Raw genomic sequence first — 20,086 nt, forward strand, 5'->3', positions numbered from 1 at the left:
TGAATCTACTGAAAGCATATAACAAAAGGCCCTTACTGACCATAAGCCAAAAAGGATCAGAAAATATGATGGCACCCATGTAAACATAGCAAGTTTCATTAACAGATTCAGACTTAGCAGAAAACAGGGCATGGCATAATCAGAATTATGAAGGCATGTTTGCGAGCTCGATGCACTCAACACAAGGCACTGCATGACAAGATAAGCATATAACCAGCAAGAAGACATGTTCATGAAGCTAACCAAAGCAAGAACTAACTCATAGCATGCATGGATCAACTACAACAACCTTGGCAAAATTGATTAACACGTAAACAATCTGCCAGGAACATTTTATAGCAAAAGTAGAGCATGATTAAGTCATGCTAGGGTACTCCATAAATGCAAACAGAGGCATGTATGGATAGAGCATAACCATATGTTCAAATCATCCTTACTGAACATACTCAAAAGAAGCATGGATCTCACTGGAGCAACATGAATACATGGCATAAAAATAACAGCAGGGAAAAAGACTGAAATTCCAAGTCGCTGAAATCAGCAATATCACAAGAGCTACTTTGCATGCTTGTGCTAGTAACCACATTGATCACAAAAATACATGGCATACACCCCTGTAACATAGCAACAAAGCACATGGTAGTGATCTACTCAAGATTCTTGACAAAAGATGAACATTGAGGTACGGCTAAATCAAAGAAGAGGAGGTTCAAACAAGCATGCAAAAGTGCAAAAGATATCAGCATCACAGACTTAGTGGAAATAACAACATGCCAGGAATTAACGTCAGGAAGCAAAGTTTGGAGCAAGTAAACAACATGCTACAGGCACAGAAGATAGCAATACAACGCATGGCATGAATCTACTGAAAGCATATAAAAAAGGCCCTTACTGACCATAAGCCAAAAAGGATCAGAAGATATGATGGCACCCATGTAAACATAGCAAGTTTCTTTAACAGATTCAGACTTAGTAGAAAACAGGGCATGGCATAATCAGAATTATGAAGGCATGTTTGCGAGCTCGATGAACTCAACACAAGGCATTGCATGACAAGATAAGCATATAACCAGCAAGAAGACATGTTCATGAAGCTAACCAAAGCAAGAACTAACTCATAGCATGCATGGATCAACTACAACAACCTTGGCAAAATTGATTAACACGTAAACAATCTGCCAGGAACATTTTATAGCAAAAGTAGAGCATGATTAAGTCATGCTAGGGTACTCCATAAATGCAAACAGGGGCATGTATGGATAGAGCATAACCATATGCCCAAATCATCCTTACTGACCATACTCAAAAGAAGCATGGATCTCACTGTAGCAACATGAATACATGGCATAAAAATAATAGCAGGGAAAAGACTGAAATTCCAAGTCTCTGAAATCAGCAATATCACGAGAGCTACTTTGCATGCTTGTGCTAGTCACCACATTGATCACAAAAATACATGGCATACACCCATGTAAAGATGGCATGGCATAGCCCAAAACACATGTAGAGCTCATACCCATATGCAGCACTCATCAATTGTAGCAAAAATGACAAATGCTCATAATCTGCTAAGTAACAGGAACTAACATTTTACAGCACTCTTGCATCAACAATCTGGGCAACAAGATGGACTCAAACAAGCATGGCACAATGGGACAATATGAAGAGCACATATGATCATTTTGATATATCATGCGCATGAAACGGAGCTACGGTGATGAAGTTATGATGCGATGAATAGGGGCTCAAAATACTGCAGAAAAAGGACTTAGACAGAAAATATACCCTCATGCTAGATCTAGGGTTCGTCGGTGGCGCACGAACCGAGGTCAACTCCGGCGAGGGGGCCTTCTCCGGCGACGGGACGGCATCGGGAGAGACGGGGACGGCCGGATCCGGTCCGGTAGGGCCAGATCCAGGCCAGGCGATGACAGGGAGCTACGGTAGGGCATGGACAAGCTCGGAGGCGGAGCGGCGCTGGCGAGCGAAGGGCGGCGGCTGCTCGTGGCACAGGTGACGAGGCACGGTGGCGGGCGGCACGCGCGAGGCGGCGAAGGGCGGCGGGGCAGGCGGGCGGGGGCGGCAAAGGACACGTGGAAGCTCGTCACTGGTGCAGACGTGGCGGCGGTGGCGGGCGGACATGTCCGTCGGCGCGGGATGAAATGTCCGGCGGCGGCGGGGAAGGTTAGGGTAGGTTTGGACTGCGCAAAAAAAATGGAGGGGATCACATATATATGTGTAGGGGGAGTTAGGAGAGTCCAAATGAGGTGCGGTTTTTGGCCACGCGATCGTGATCGAACGGCCGAGAGGATGGAGGGGGTTTGGATGGGTTTTGGGACACTTTTGAGGGGTGTTAGGCTGCAACACACACGAGGCCTTTACGGTTCCCCGGTTAACCGTTGGAGTATCAAACGGACTCCAAATGGCACGAAACTTGACAGGCGGTCTACCGGTGGTGTACCAAGGCCACTTGGTAAATCTCGGCCCATTCCGAGAAAGTTTAACACCCGCTAATGAAAAGAGGCAAAAGGGGGCGCCGGAAGACGTAGGAGTGTCGGATTGCAAAACGGACAACGGGGAAAATGCTCGGATGCATGAGACGAACATGTATGCAAATGAGATGCACATGATGACATGATATGAAATGCATGACATGGACAAAATGCAAAATGAAGACAAAACCCAACCACGAAGGAATCACATAACTTAGAGCCGAAAATGGCAAGAGTTGAAATTCAAATATGGTAGGTTACATCCGGGGTGTTACAACACTCCACCACTACGAAAGGATCTCGTCCCGAGATCTAGGACTGAAAGAACTCCGGATATTCGGAACGGAGGTGGTCCTCGCGTTCCCAGGTGGCTTCTCGGTCGGAATGGTGTGACCACTTCACTTTCAGGAATTTAATAGACTTGTTGCGATTCTTGCGCTCAGTTTCTTCAAGAATAGCAACGGGATGCTCATGATAAGACATGTCTTCCTGGAGATCAATCTCTTCAAAGTTGCTGGTGCGGTCAGGCGTCTTGAAACACTTGCAAAGCTGTGACACGTGAAACACGTCGTGCACATTTGCAAAGGTGGATGGAAGCTCAAGTTGATAGGTGAGATCGCCTCTTTTGCCAATGATCTTGAAGGGACCCACGTATCTAGGGGCAAGCTTCCCTTTGATACCGAAGCGACGAGTACCTTTCATTGGAGAGACGCGGAGGTAGACATGGTCTCCGATCTTGAAAGCCAAGTCACGATGCTTGCTATCATAGTAACTCTTCTGGCGCGATTGCGCGGCTTTGAGATTTTCACTGATGACTTTGCACATTTCTTCAGCTTCTGTGGTTAAGTCATTGCCAAGAAGTTGGCGTTCACTAGTCTCTGACCAATTGAGAGGAGTACGACACTTTCTGCCATAGGGAATCTCAAATGGGGCCTTGCCCGAACTGGCTTGGAAGCTGTTGTTGTAGGAGAACTCGGCATATGGAAGACAATCTTCCCACTTCATACCGAAGGAAATTACACAAGCCCTAAGCATATCTTCAAGAATTTGATTTACTCGCTCGACTTGTCCACTAGTTTGAGGATGGAAGGCTGTGCTGAAGCGAATGTTGGTGCCCATAGCCTTCTGGAAGGAGTCCCAGAACTTAGAAGTGAAGATGCTTCCACGATGTGAAGATATCAACTACGGAATGTCGTGCAAGGAGACAATCCTGGAGGTATATAGCTCTGCCAACTGAGCTGCTGTGATAGATTCTTTGATAGGAAGAAAATGAGCCACTTTAGTAAGCTTGTCGATGACAACAAAGATAGCATCATTTCCACATTTGGACTTGGGAAATACAGTCACGAAGTCCATCTCAATATGGTCAAACTTACATTCTGGAATAGCAAGAGGTTGGAGGAGACCAGCTGGCCGTTGGTGTTCTGCTTTCACTCTTCTGCAGACATCACATACATTCACGAACTGAGCAATTTCTCGCTTCATTCGAGTCCACCAATACGACTGCTTAAGGTCTGTACATCTTCGTACTTCTAGGATGAATGGATAGAAGGTAATTGTGAGCCTTGTTCATAATGACTTTACGAATGTCACCTTTAGGAACAACAATTCGATCCTCGAAGAAAAGAGTATCTTTGTCATCAAGGCGATAGCACTTGTACTTGGGTTGGCTCTTGGCAATCCCAATCTTCACCTTCTTCACCACGGCATCAAGAAGTTGTGCCTCACGAATTTGATGTTCCAAAGTAGGATAAACTTGGAGGTTGGAAAGAAATCCTTGAGGAACAACTTGGAGATTAAGTTTGTGGAAAGCTTCACAAAGGTCCGGTTGGAAGGGCTTGAGAATTAGGTTGTTGTAGTAAACCTTTCTGCTCAAAGCATCTGCAATGACATTGGCCTTGCCTGGAGTATATTCAGTACTCGGATTATACTCTTGAATCATTTCGACCCAACGAGTCTGCCTGAGGTTGAGGTTGGGTTGAGTGAAGATGTACTTGAGGCTCTTATGATCAGTGAAGATGTCCACTTTCCTTCCCAACAAGAGATGTCTCCATGTTAAAAGAGCATGGACAACTGCCGCCAACTCGAGGTCATGAGTGGGGTAGTTCTTTTCGTTGGGCTTCAACTGGCGAGAGGTATAGGCCACAACTTTCTTCTCTTGCATTAACACAACATCGAGACCTTGCAGGGAAGCATCACAGAAAACCTCGAATGGTTTGGATTCATCAGGAGGAGTCAGAACTGGAGCTGTGACTAGCTTCTCTTTGAGGGTGTTGAAAGCGATGTCACATTCTGGCATCCAGACATACTTCACATGCTTCTGGAGGAGGTTGGAAAGAGGCTTTGCAATCTTAGAGAAATTCTCAATGAATCTTCGACAATAGCTTGCAAGCCCAAGGAAACTGCGTAGCTGCTTGACATTCTAAGGGGGTTCCCAATTCACGATTGGAGACACCTTCTCAGGATTAACAGCTATGCCCTTGACAGAGATGATATGCCCAAGGTAGAGAACCTCATCGAGCCAAAACTCACACTTTGAAAACTTTGCATAGAACTGATGTTCTCTGAGTTTGTCCAGCACTAATCTCAAATGCTTGGCATGATCCTCCTTGTTCTTGGAAAAGACCAATATATCATCGAGATATACCAAGACGAAGTCATTTGTGTAATGGTTGAAGATGAAGTTCATCACGCGAGAGAACGTTGGAGGAGCAATGACAAGGCCGAAAGACATGAGAGTGTTTTCATAAGAACCATAGCTTGTTCTGAATGTTTTCTTGGGGATATCTTGTTCACGAATGCAAATGTGATGATAGACCATACGGAGGTCAAGCTTGGAGAATACTTGGGCACCCTTGAGTTGCTCGAAAAGCTCATTGATGTTGGGAAGTGGGTACTTGTTCTTTATGGTCTTCTTGTTCAATGGACGGTAGTCGACACAAAGTCGGTCCGTGCCATCCTTCTTTTTGACAAAAAGAACACCACAACCCCATGGAGAAGAACTCGGTCGGATCAGACCCATATGCTCTTGTACATCGAGTTGTTTCTTCAGCTCCTTCAACTCTTCTGGTCCAAGCTTGTAAGGACGTTTGCAAACTGGTTCCATGCCAGGCTCAAGATCGATGACAAATTCAACTAGCCGGTGAGGAGGCATTCCCGGAAGCTCCTCTGGAAAGACATCTTGATATTAACAAACGACTGGAATCTGAGAGATGGCATTGAACTCGTCCTTCTCATTGAGAGAAAACAATCGAATAGTTTCATCACAAGCGGCATAGATGATCACATCCTCAGACGAGTGTGTCAATTGAATCTGCCTGGCAGCACAATCAAGCTGAGCCTTGTGCTTAGAAAGCCAATCCATGCCGAGAATTAGATCAATATTCGAGTCTCCAAGGACCATTGGAGAAGACAAAAATCTATAGTCACCCATCTCGATAGAAACATTCGGGATCATCGTGGTAGCGCTCATAGACTTGGCTGGAGAAACCACTCCCATGGGTTTACTCAACATTTCCGAAACGAAGTCATGCTTTGCAACAAATGATCTTGACATGAAACAATGCGATGCACCAGTATCAAAAAGGACTTTTGTAGGAGTAGAGTTAACTGGAAAGTTACCCATGATCACTTCTGAAGAGTCCTCGGCCTGAGCTGCGTTCATCATGTTGACCTTTGCAAACTTGGGATTATGCTTGACCACTGCATTGCTAGCAGATCTCATAGGAGGAGGAGGCAGAAGGCGCCTTTGGTTGAAACATTTGTTCGCATAGTTCCCTTTTCTGCTGACACTTGTTGCACCTAACCTCTGAGAGCGGACGGTGATAAGGAGCACTTGACCTTGGGGCATGAGACGGAGCATTGTTCTGATAGCCTGGGTTGGGTGGGTGGGAAGATCCATTGCCACCTTTACCCTTCTGTTGATAAGGCTGACGGAATGGAGGAGGAGGAGGCAACCAGAACTTCTCGCGGGCGGCGCGAGGAGTGGGTGCGCGGGCGGTGGCGACCCAGGCCGAGAGGCAGCGACCTGCCATGTGGTGGGCGCCGGTTGGCTGCAGGCGGCGGCGCGAGCGTGTCCGGCAAGAGCGGACACGTCCGGCGGCGGAGAGGACAAAAATGTAGGGTTTTTGGACTGCGGGATTTCGGAGGGGGAGGTGTTTTTATAGGCAGAGGGAGCTAGGAGACTCCAAATGAGGTGCGGTTTTCGGCGATGCGATTGTGATCGAACGGACGAGAGGATGGAGGGGATTTCGATGGGTTTTGGGCCACTTTGGAGGGGTGTTGGGCTGCAACACACACGAGGCCTTTACGATTCCTCGGTTAACCGTTGGAGTATCAAACGAACTCCAAATGGCACGAAACTTGACAGGTGGTCTACCGGTGGTGTACCAAGGCCGCTTGGCAAATCTCGGTCCATTCCAAGAATGTTTAACACCCGCACATGAAAAGAGACAAAAGGAGGCGCCGGAGGACGTAGGAGTGTCGGATCGCAAAACGGACAACGGGGAAAATGCTCGGATGCATGAGACGAACACGTATGCAAATGAGATGCACATGATGACATGATATGAAATGCATGACATGGACAAAATGCAAAACGAAGACAAAACCCAACCACGAGGGAATATCATAACTTAGAGCCAAAAATGGCAAGAGTTGGAGTGCAAATATGGTAAGTTACATCCGGGGTGTTACAATACTCCACCACTACGAAAGGATCTCATCCCGAGATCTAGGACTGAAAGAACTCCGGATATTCGGAATGAAGGTGGTCCTCGCGTTCCCAGGTGGCTTCTCGGTCGGAATGATGTGACCACTTCACTTTCAGGAATTTGATAGACTTGTTGCGAGTCTTGCGCTCAGTTTGTTCAAGGATAGCAACGGGATGCTCATGATAAGAGAGGTCTTCTTGGAGATCAATCTCTTCGAAGTTGATGGTGCGGTCAAGAGTCTTGAAACATTTGCGAAGCTGAGACACATGAAACACGTCATGCACGTTTGCAAAGTTGGATGGAAGCTCAAGTTGATAGGAGAGATCACCGCTTTTGCTAATGATCTTGAAAAGACCCACGTATCTAGGGGCAAGCTTCCCTTTGATACCGAAGCGACGAGTACCTTTCATTGGAGAGACGCGGAGGTAGACATGGTCTCCTATCTCGAAAGCCAAGTCACGATGCTTGCTATCATAGTAACTCTTCTGGCGCGATTGCGCGGCTTTGAGGTTTTCACGAATGACTTTGAACATTTCTTCATCCTCCGTGATCAAGTCATTGCCAAGAAGTTGGCGTTCACCAGTCTCTGACCAATTATGAGGAGTACGACACTTTCTGCCATAGAGAATCTCAAATGGGACCTTGCCCGAACTCGCTTGGAAGCTATTGTTGTAGGAGAACTCGGCATATGGAAGACAATATTCCCACTTCATACCGAAAGAAATGACACAAGCCCTGAGAATATCTTCAAGAATTTGATTTACTTGCTCGACTTGGCCACTAGTTTGTGGATGAAAGGTTGTGCTGAAGTGAATGTTGGTGCCCATGGCCTTCTGGAAGGAGTCCCAGAACTTAGAAGTAAAGATGCTTCCATGATCTGAAGATATCAACTGCAGAATGCCGTGCAAAGAGACAATCCTGGAGGTATATAGCTATGCCAACTGAGCTGCTGTGATAGATTCTTTCATAGGAAGAAAATGAGCCACTTTAGTAAGCTCGTCGATGACAACAAAGATAGCATCATTTCCACGCTTGGACTTGGGAAATCCAGTCACGAAGTCCATCTCAATATGATCAAGCTTCCATTCTAGAATGGCAAGAGGTTGGAGGAGACCAGCTGGCCGTTGGTGTTCTTCTTTCACTCTTCTGCAGACATCACATTCATTCATGAACTGAGCAATTTCTCGCTTCATTCGAGTCCACCAATAGGACTGCTTGAGGTCATGGTACATCTTTGTACTCCTAGGATGAATAGATAGGAGTGAATTGTGAGCCTTGTTCATAATGACTTTACGAAGGTCATCTTTAGGAACAACAATTCGATCCTCGAAGAAAAGAGTATCTTTGTCATCAAGGCGATAGCACTTGTACTTGGGTTGGCTCTTGGCAATCCCATTCTTCACCTTCTTCACCATTGCATCAGGAAGTTGTGCCTCACGAATTTGATCTTCCAAAGTAGGAGAGACTTGGAGGTTGGCAAGGAATCCTTGAGGGACAACTTGGAGATTAAGTTCGCGGAAAGCTTCACAAAGATCCTGTTGGAAAGGCTTGAGAATCAAACTGTTGCAGTAAGCCTTCTTGCTCAAAGCGTCTGCAATGACATTGGCCTTGCCTGGAGTATATTCAATACTCGGATTATACTCTTGAATCATTTCGACCCAACGAGTCTGCCTGAGGTTGAGGTTGGGTTGAGTGAAGATGTACTTGAGGCTCTTATGATCAGTGAAGATGTCCACTTTCCTTCCCAACAAGAGATGTCTCCATGTTAAAAGAGCATGGACAACTGCCGCCAACTCGAGGTCATGAGTGGGGTAGTTCTTTTCGTTGGGCTTCAACTGGCGAGAGGTATAGGCCACAACTTTCTTCTCTTGCATTAACACAACATCGAGACCTTGCAGGGAAGCCTCACAGAAAACTTCGAATGGTTTGGATTCATCAGGAGGAGTCAAAACTGGAGCTATGACTAACTTCTCTTTCAGGGTGTTGAAAGCCATGCCACATTCAGGCGGCCAGACATAATTCACATGCTTCTGGAGGAGGTTGGAAAGAGGCTTTGCAATCTTAAAGAAATTCTCAACGAATCTTCGACAATAGCTTGCAAGCCCAAGGAAACTGCGGAGCTGCTTCGCATTCTGAGGCGGTTACCAATTGAAAATTGCAGACACCTTCTCAGGATTAACAGCTATGCCCTTGGCGGAGATGATATGGCCAAGGTAGAGAACCTCATCGAGCCAAAACTCGCACTTTGAAAACTTCGCATAGAACTGATGTTCTCTGAGTTTGTCCAGCACCTATCTCAAATGCTTGGCATGATCCTCCTTGTTCTTGGAAAAGACCAAAATATCATCGAGATACAGCAAGATGAAATCATTTGTGTAAGGGTTGAAGATGAAGTTCATCATGCGAGAGAACGTTGGAGGAGCATTAACAAGGCTGAAAGACATGACAAGTATTCATAGGAACCATAGCTTGTTGTGAATGTTGTCTTGGGGATATCTTGTTCATGAATGCGAATCTGATGATAGCCCATATGAAGGTCAAGCTTGGAGAATACTTGAGCACCCTTGAGTTGTTTGAAAAGCTCATTGATGTTGGGAAGTGGGTACTTGTTCTTTATGGTCTTCTTGTTCAATGGATGGTAGTCGACGCAGAGTCGGTCCGTGCCATCCTTCTTCTTGACAAAAAGAACACCACAACCCCACTGAGAAGAACTCGGTCGGATCAGACCCATACGCTCTTGTATATCGAGTTGTTTCTTCAGCTCCTCAACTCTTCTAGTCCAAGCTTGTAAGGACGTTTGCAAACAGGTTTCGTGCCTGGCTCAAGATCAATGACGAATTCAACTGGCCGGTGAGGAGGCATTCCTGGAAGCTCTTCTGGAAAGACATCTTGGTATTCACAAAGGACTGGACTTTGAGAGATGGCATTTAGCTCACCCTTCTCATTTAGAGAAAACAGTCGAATGGTATCATCACGAGCGGCATAGATGATCACATCCTCAGACAAGTGTGTCAATTGAATCTGCCTGGCAACACAATCAAGATGAGCCTTGTGTTTAGAAAGCCAGTCCATGCCGAGAATTAGATCAATATCCGAGTTACCAAGAACCATAGGAGAGGACAAAAATTTATAATCTCCCATCTTGATAGAAACATCTGGAGCCATCATTTTGGTGTTCATGAACAAACCCGGAGAGGAAACCGCTATCGGCTTAGGCTAATCGACAGTATGCAAATCGTGCATGGATGCAAAAGGCTTCGATATGAATGACAAAGATGCACCAGTATCAAAAAGAACTCTTGCAGGAATATCATTGACAGGAAGATTACCCATGATCACTTCTGAAGAGTCCTCTACCTGAGCTGCGTTCAGCATGCTGAACTTTGCAGACTTGGGATTATGCTTGACCACTGCATTGCTGGCAGATCTCACAGGAGGAGGAGGCGGAAGGCGCCTCTGGTTGAAGCATTTGTTCGCATAGTGCCCCTTCCGCTGACACTTGTTGCAAGTAACCTCTGAGAGCGGACGGTGATACGAAGCACTTGACCTTGGAGCATGATACGGAGCTTTGTTCTGATAGCCTGGGTTGGGTGGGTTGGAAAATCCATTGCCACCTTTGCTCTTCTGCTGATAAGGCTGACGGCACGGAGGATGAGGAGGCAACCAGAACTTTTGCTGCTTAGCTGCCACTTGAGTTGAAGAAGAAGAAGGAGTTGCATCCCTGACTCTCTTTTTAGATGCATCGCACTTGAGCTGAGCGGCCTCTTGCTTTAGTGCCATGTTGTAGAACTCATCATACTTGGTCGGCTCAAAAACCACGAGAACTAGTTGCAGATCTTCTCTGAGGCCACCTCTGAATTGATAAATCATGCTCTTCTCGTCAGGGACGTCTTGTTTAGCGAAGCGAGCGAGCCTCTGAAATAGGATGTTGTATTGGTAAACAGATAAGCTGCCTTGCTTGAGATTGCGGAACTCCTCGCGCTTACTCTCAGCAACACTTTGTGGAATGTGGTGATCTTTGAAGTCTCCGCGGAAATCATCCCAGGTAATCACACGACCTCCTCTAGAATCTTTGTATTGTTGATACCACTCAGCAGCTTGGTCTTTGAGTTGGAATGAAGCAAACTTGACAAAGTTCTCAGGCCTGACGTTGCTACACTCAAAATGTTTGCAGATATCCATGAGCCAATCATCAGCGCCTGTGGCCTCGACGCAGTTATTGAAGGACTTCGGCTGGTTTGCGAGGAACTGATTGAGAGTAGAAAATTGAGCTTGATTGTTGCCTTGGCCTTGATTTCCTTGGTTGCGCTCTTGCAAGAGTTGCAAAAGCATCTGCGGGTTGGCGTTGGTGGCAGCCATGACAGCTTGCCATGCCTCCGGAGGTGGAGGTGGTGGCAGAGGTTCCGGATTCTGACGCGTTGGAGGAGCCATCCTGAAGAGGTTGACATCCATTAGCATCTTGAAAGACATATATTCAAGCTGAATCAGTGGATCGAAATTGCAACATATAGCCTTAACATTCGAACAAGAATGAACGAATGAATTCCAAAGTAAATGATCACACTTCCATAAGTTGAGAAGCCACTTAGATAAAGATAGATGAATAATGCAACAAGGTACGGATATGAGAAAATAATTGGTAAGGATTACCTAATCACCAACCAAATATCTGCGGGAAGAAATACTAGAGCTACGTGAATTCCCACCTATGAAACTCCTGAAACTTTCTGGTTATGCAATCAGGTGTTGGGGATATAGGGGAAGCATAATATCTCACCCAAAACTAGCAAATCCTACATCCAGTTGTATCCATCCTTCAACACATAACCAAGAAACCTTCGCAAATCATTTACCTCAACCTTCGAAAAGCATCCATTATACGAGTTATGGCAATACTCCCGAACTCCCACCCCAGTACTGGGTGGCGTCGAGGTTATCTCACCAACAACTGCATAAAGGAGATTTTCGATGTCGGCGAACTCAGGTATTCCAGAATTGCAACGATAAAATTGTGACGACGACACCTCGGAGCTCAACTCCTCGGGACACTGCCACAACCCCTAAATGTCAGGAGGCACCAAGAACAATGTTTTCGTCACAAAACCATCGGAACGATTCCAAGATACCCGCGTGAACCTACAAAAAAATTCGTGAAATTTGAGAAGAGAAGAGTCAAAACACTATGTCAGGAGGCCTCACCAGAGCGACGAAGGGACTGAGGAGTAAAAAGAATCCTACTCTCCGATATATATAATCCTATAAGACTCAAAACATTTTTCTAGACTCAACAACGCCGGTGATTCGATCAAGTAGGGGGCTCCTAAGTCGGGGAAGGCTCTGATTACCAACTTGTAACACCCACGAAGCGGCTATATCTCCCACGTGTCGGAGCATGACTTAGAGGCATAACCGCATAGTAGGCATGTCGCAAGAGGGGTAATCTTTACACATCCCATGTACTGAATAAGAAAGGGACAAAGAGTTGGCTTACAATCGCCACTTCACACAATACATAAATATAACCTTACATCATCCAAAATACAATCAAGGTCTGACTACGGAACCAACATAAATAAAGACAACCCCAAATGCATAGATCCCCGATCGCCCCAACTGGGCTCCACTACTGATCGTTCGGAAAGGAAACATAGTAATGTCCAGAATCCTCGTCGAACTCCCACTTGAGTTCGGTCGCGTCCCCTGCACTGACATCATCGCCACCTGCATCTGGTTTTGGAAGTAATCTGAGAGTCACGGGGACTCAGCAATCTCACACCCTCGTGATCAAGACTATTTAAGCTTACGGGTAGGAAAAGGTAGTGAGGTGGATCTGCAGCAAGCACTAGCATATATGGAGGCTAACTTATGCAAATGAGTGCGAGAAGAGAAGCAAAGCACGGTCGAGAAGCTAGAAAGATCAAGAAGTGATCATGAAAGTACTTACGTTCAAGCAATACACGAGACCGTGTTCTCTTCCCGGATTCCGCCAAAAAGAGACCATCACGGCTACACACGCTGTTGATTCATTTTAATTAAGTTAAGTGTCAGGTTTTCTACAACCAGATATTAACAAATTCCCATCTGCCCATAACCACGGGCACGGCTTTCGAAAGTTCAAAACCCTGCAGGGGTGTCCCAACTTAGCCCATCACAAACTCTCACGGTCAACGAAGGATATTCCTTCTCCCAGGAAGACCCGATCAGACTCGGAATCCCGGTTACAAGACATTTCGACAATGGTAAAACAAGACCAGCGAGACCACCCGCTGTGCCGACAAACCCCGATAGGAGCTGCACATATCTCGTTTTCAGGGCACACCGGATAAGCTAAGCGTACAGGAGCCAACGTAACCCAAGTTGCCAAGGGACGGCCCTGCACGGTGCTCTAGTTTGGACCAACACTCAGAGGAGCACTAGCCCGGGGTTTAAAATAAAGATGACCCTTGAGTCCGCGAAACCCAAGGGAAAAGGCTTAGATGGCAAAAGGTAAGACCAAGGTTGGGCCTTGCTGGAGGAGTTTTATTCAAGGCGAACTGTCAAGGGGTTTCCATAACACCCAACCGCATAAGGAACACAAAATCAAGGAACATAACACCGGTATGACAGAAACTAGGGCGGCAAGAGTGGAACAAAACACCAGGCATAAGGCCGAGACTTCCACCCTTTACTAAGTAAATAGATGCATTAAAGTAAACAAGATATAATAATGATATCCCAACAATAATCATGTTCCAACAAGGAACAAACTTCATCTTCATCTGCAACTAGTAATGATATAAGAGGGGCTTAGCAAGGTGGTAACATAGCAAAACAATGGTTTGCTGGGAAAGGTGGGTTAGAGGCTTGACATGGCAATATGGAAGGCATGATATAGCAGGTGGTAGGTATCGCGGCATAGCAATAGAGCGAGCAACTAGCAAGCAAAGTAGAAGTGATTTCGAGGGTATGGTCATCTTGCCTGCAAAGTTCTCCGAGTTGACGAAAAATTGATCCTCATAAGCATACTCAATGGGTTCCTCGATCACGCACTCGTCTCCCGGCTCTACCTAAGGCAAGAACACAAGCAAAATACCAACAATCAATCACCGTGCAATGCAGAAGCAACATGATGCAAAACATGTCATGATATGCGGGATGTGATATGCAATGCATATGCGTGCTTCGGAAGGGAAAGATTGAACCAGGCCTCAACTTGGCAACCCAAGTGTGCCGTTGGAAAGATGAGGTAATTTCGGTCGAATCGATATAAAGATCACCAGAAACAGATGCACGGTTTGCGAATGGCAAGCAAAACAATAATGGCACAATTATGCGATTAACAACACGATTCCATCTAGAATGCAACAAGAAACTAAGCTACTACACTCCAACGTAACAACAAAGCACATGGCAGTGATCTACTGAAGATGCTTGAGAAAAGATGAACACCGAGCTACAGCTAAATCACACAAGAGCAGGTTCGAACAAGCATGGCAAAAGTGCAAAATATATCAGCATCACAGACTTAGTGAAAATAACAACATGCCAGGAATTAACATCAGGAAGCAATGTCTAGAGCAAGCTAACAACATGCTACAGGAACAGAACATAGCAAACAAAGGCATGGATTGAATATATTCAAAGCATATAACAAAATCCCTTACTGACCATGAGCCAAGAAGGATCATAAGATATGATGGAACCCATGTAAACATAGCAAGTTTCGTTAACAGATTCAGACTTAGCAGAAAACTGGACATGGCAAAAACAGAATTATGAAGGCATCTTTGTGAGCTCTATTCACTCACCACAAGGCATGGCATGACAATATAAGCATAGCAATAGTAAGAAGACTTGTTCATGAAGCTAACCATGGCAAGAACAATCTCATAGCACGCATGGATCAACTACGACAACCTTGGCAAAATTGATTAACACGTAAACAATCTGCCAGGAACATTTTATAGCAAAAGTAGAGCAAGATTGAGTCATGCTAGGGTACTCCATAAATGCAAACAGGGGCATGGATGGATAGAATACAACCATATGTCCAAATCATCCTTACTGAACATACTCAAAAGAAGTATGGATCTCTCTGAAGCAACATGAATACATGGCATAAAAATAACAGCAAGGAAATGACTTAGTGAAATTCTAAGTCCCTGAAAACAGCAATATTACGAGAGCTACTTTGCATGCTTGTGCTAGTCACCACATTGATCACAAAAATACATGGCATACACCCCTGCAAAGATGGCATGGCATAGCCCAAAACACATGTAGAGCTCAAGTCCATGTACATCACACAATAAATGTAGCAAAAATTACAAATGCTCATACTCTGCTAAGAAGCCGGAACTAACATTTTATAGCACTCTTGCATCAACAATTTGGGCATCAAGATGGACTCAAACAAGCATGGTACAATGGAACAAAATGAAGAGCACATCATGATGAACATCTTGATATATTGCACGCCCAAAACGGAGTTGCGAGTAGGAAGTTATGATGCAATGAACAGGGGCACAACTTATGAGGATTTGAGGATTTAGAGAAATTCGACCTCGGGGAAAGTGGACGAGACGGTGCAGGACTAGAGGATCCGGGGGCGCGGGGAGGCCGTTTGGATCGGGGGACGGGTGAATCTCATCCACCCGCCCAGATCTGGTGCGGAGCGGACTCCGACGAGGTTCATCGGCGACGGGGCCGCACGAAGGTGGCCGGGGAGGGCGCCGGAGGAGCGGATCCAGCCGGAGAAGGTCGCCGGCGGTGGCCCTTGACCGGATCAGGCGGAGGCCGAGCGGGGCGACGAGGTCGCGGGGCGGCGGCGGCACGAGGGCATGCGGCAGCGATGAAAGGCGGCGAGGAGGAGGCGGCGCAGCGCGGGCGCTCGGCGGCGGGGCGAGGGCATGGTCTCCGCGGGCGGCGGCGGCAGAGAGACGGGCCGCGGGGGCCGGCGATGGGCCCTGCAGGCCTCGGCGGCACGCGGGTTGGCGGAGGACACGTGGCGTGATGCCACTGGCTGCGGGCGGTAGCGCGGGCGTGTCCGGCCTGGACGGACACGTCCGGTGGCGGCGGGGAAGGATTTTTAGGGTTTGGACTGCGAATTTCGGAGGGGGAGGTGTTTATATAGATAGAGGGAGCTAGGAAAGGCCAAATGGAGTGTGGTTTTCAGCCACGCGATCGTGATCGAATGGCCGAGAGGATGTAGGGGGTTTGGATGGGTTATTGGGCCACTTTAGAGGGGTGTTGGGCTGCAACACACACGAGGCCTTTACGGTTCCCCGGTTAACCGTTGGAGTATCAAACGGACTCCAAATGGCATGAAACTTGATAGGCGGTCTACTGGTGGTGTACCAAGGCCGCTTGGAAAATCTCGGTCCATTCTGAGAAAGTTTAACACCCGCACACGAAAAGAGGCACAAGGGGGCGCCAGAGGACATAGGAGTGTCAGAATGCAAAACGGACATCGGGGAAAATGCTCGGATGCATGCGACAAACACGTATGCAAATGAGATGCACATGATGACATGATATGAAATGCATGACCTGGACAAAATGCAAAAGTAAAACAAAAGCCCAACCACGAAGGGAAACTCATATCGCATCTCCGGAAAAGGCAAGAGTCAGAGTACAAATATGGAAAGTTGTATCCGGGGCATTACAACACTCCACCACTACGAGAGGATCTCGTCCCGACATCTAGGATGGCACCGGAGGAAATGGAAGAGGAGGAGAAGAGTTAAAACTAAGTTGCTTCTTTGACAAACGAGTGAAACCAAAGAACCTTGAAAGGTTAAACAACTTTGAGAAAAGAATACAAGTGAGATGAACAAAGTTGGAAACACTCCGTTAGAAAAGAGGAATAAGGAAGAACAAATCCGGTAGCACTCTGGTTGAAAAGAGATGCAAGGCTTGATAAGATGAAAAGAGCTTGAGCAGAGGGCACAACACTCCGGTTAAATGGATAAGCATGAAAAAAAACACGATCCTCACAATTCGAGATGATGAGAGAAGAGAGAAACAACACAACGCCTCCGGAAGAAATGAAAGAATTGAATGGAATGAACGGAGGTAAACAAGATCTTGAGAGAGCACGCTTACAACAAATGCTAGAACGGAGTTGTTGGATTATCAACAACGAAAGGATAAGCTTGATGAGGGCTTATGGAAGACATCTCAAAATTATGAGGTGAAATTCTGCCACTAACGGAAACAATGGATTTGAATTGATGTGAACAAGGAGACGAGAAACTATTTCTCCGGGTGGATAAAAGAAGAACTTGGGTCATTTATAAGCACCATAAATAGCAAGAATCCTTAGGGAAAGCTTTAGGTGAAATATAACCCAAGATAACTCCAATGAAGAGATTAATGGATTTAAACTACCTCATTCTTGATAACTTGTGAATCATGAAACATGAAGGGAAATTATCAAGAATGACATAACACCACCTCAAAAGATAAGATAGAATGAACTGCACTTCGTAATGCAAGATGAAGAATACTTGAGCTCCTATGAAAAGAATCTTGATGAGCACTTCGAGAAGGAATTAAATCTTTGATGAACCGTCATGTAGAGCCTACCTAAAGAACTCCGGTAATAAAAGAATGATCAAACGAAATGAAGGATGAAAAGAATAAGGTTGAAGCCTTGCAATGATTAGATGGATCTTTGTGATGATGAGATCTTGGAACTCCGGGAAAAGAAAAAATGAAACAATTGAAAACGAGAATTTATTCATCATGAACAAACTCCGAAGGAAGGAATTGATCACTTGGATGAAAGAAGAATAAGAAATATGTTATGCGTATCCTTCACCAATTTAAATTGATGACAAGCAACAGATTTGGCATACTACTTACTCTCGTAGAAAGCATTAAGAGAGATATAGCGCAAACTTGAGAAGGTCTCCAACGATTCACCGGTAGGATTGAAACAACGACTAAATTGATATGATAACAAGGTAAGAGAAATCTTGAACGAACCACCATAAGAATTAAAAATGAAAGTGGCAAAGGCACAAATCACCGGAAAGAATTGGAAAACGAATGACGATACTTGGGGGGATTTAGATACAAGTGAACGAAGAGATCGTGAACTGATTAGATAATACTTGAATGATGCACCGGTAAGATTTCGAGAATGAGAGCTGAAAGCTGGAATGAATAATTCTTCTGAAATGATGGGCTCTGGAGGAAAGAAATGAAAACAACTCATGAAATGTTCCAGATGGATGAAAATAATTCTCAATATCAAAATAATTATGAGAGGATGGCATCACGCTTGAACTGAGAATCCTCGAGAGAAGGCACAAGATTTAGAGGAAACACTTCTTCAGTCTTCAAATCCGAGAATGACGACGAGAAACACCACCAAGAATTGTTGAGGCACTCCGGAACGAAAATTAGAAAGGATTGAAACAATGATGAAAAGAATGTGAAAGATCTTGGAGAAGGCATTTGACTGATGATAACTCATTCTTACGTCAAACTTGGAAAAGAATTTGAGAAGCTCTGGGAAAATTAGAAGAGTCAGGTAAGATCCTGGGAAAAAGTCCTGTGGGTTAGTGCCCACTCAAAAGAAACACCGTTGAGCGGTTTAAAAGATAGATTGTGCCGGTTGAGTTAAATGGCTTGAATGAGATAACAACCTCGAGATAGGTTTGAACAGATCTTGAATGAAAAGACGAGCCTTCTGAGATATCTTCAGCACTCCTGAACAAATGAATAGCGAGAAGTGAATGATTATGAGGTGCACCGACATGAGAAGGTATTTGAAACGAGGACAAGGGATATGATCAAACACCAAAAGCTTGATTTGAATCCACCGGAGAAGATAAAAGAAATGAAGAATGATGAACTTGAAGCTCCGCTAGAATCTTCATGGAAATCACCGGATACGAACATTGAAAGAAAAGAATGAAGAGACTACACATCCATAAAATAAATACTTGATTAAGAAATTTGAGTCCTTCAAGAAACAGGGGTGGGAGGGCAGGAAAACAAAGGAAACTTGGGGACGGATGAAACAAACACCGATTAGAGAAAATGATCAGATCCACTTGAAGAGAAGCACACCGGTTGAAAAGGATTGACATGACAATCTCGATCATCATGAAGGATTAGTATTCACATAGAAATATGAGAACACCACTTGGAAAAGGTATGGAATCAACACGTGACATTGAAGCAACTCGAATACCACAACTCAAAATAAGACAAAGGATTGGCTTGCAAAATAAGCCGGAACAAACATATGATAGAGATTTCGTCCAAAGTTTTCGTGGTGGGGCCCACACGGGGTCGATCGTACAGCACCATCATGTACAAGGCAGTGCACATGACATACGAAGCGTCCCCGAGTCAGCATAGCCAAGGACTCTTTAAGACACAACGAGACCACTTTAAACCAACCGTGGATAGGCGGACCACTAGACGTCGAACCCCAATTTCATATCATACATCTGTCGGAAAGATATCCTAGGAGCTACTTGAATTCCCACTTATAAACTCCCGAAACTTTCTGGTTATGCAATCAGGTGTTGGGGATACAGGGGAAGCATAATATCTCACCCAAACTAACAATTCCTACATCCAGCTGTATCCATCCTTCAACAAATAACCAAGGAACCTTCGGAAATCATTTACCTCAACCTTCGAAAAGCATCCGTTATATGAGTTCTGGCAATACTCCCGAACTCCCGCCCCAGTACTGGGTGGCGTCGAGGTTATCTCACCAACAACTGCATAAAAGAGATTTCCGATGTCGGCAAACTCAGGTATTCCAGAACTACAACAATAAAATTGTTACGACAACACCTCGGAGCTCAACTCCCCGGGACACTGCCACAACCCCTAAATGTCAGGAGGCACCAAGAACAATGTTCTCGTCACAAAATC

This window comes from Triticum urartu, chromosome 4 (genome assembly GCF_003073215.2).
Source record: "Triticum urartu cultivar G1812 chromosome 4, Tu2.1, whole genome shotgun sequence".
Classification (NCBI taxonomy): Eukaryota; Viridiplantae; Streptophyta; class Magnoliopsida; order Poales; family Poaceae; genus Triticum; species Triticum urartu.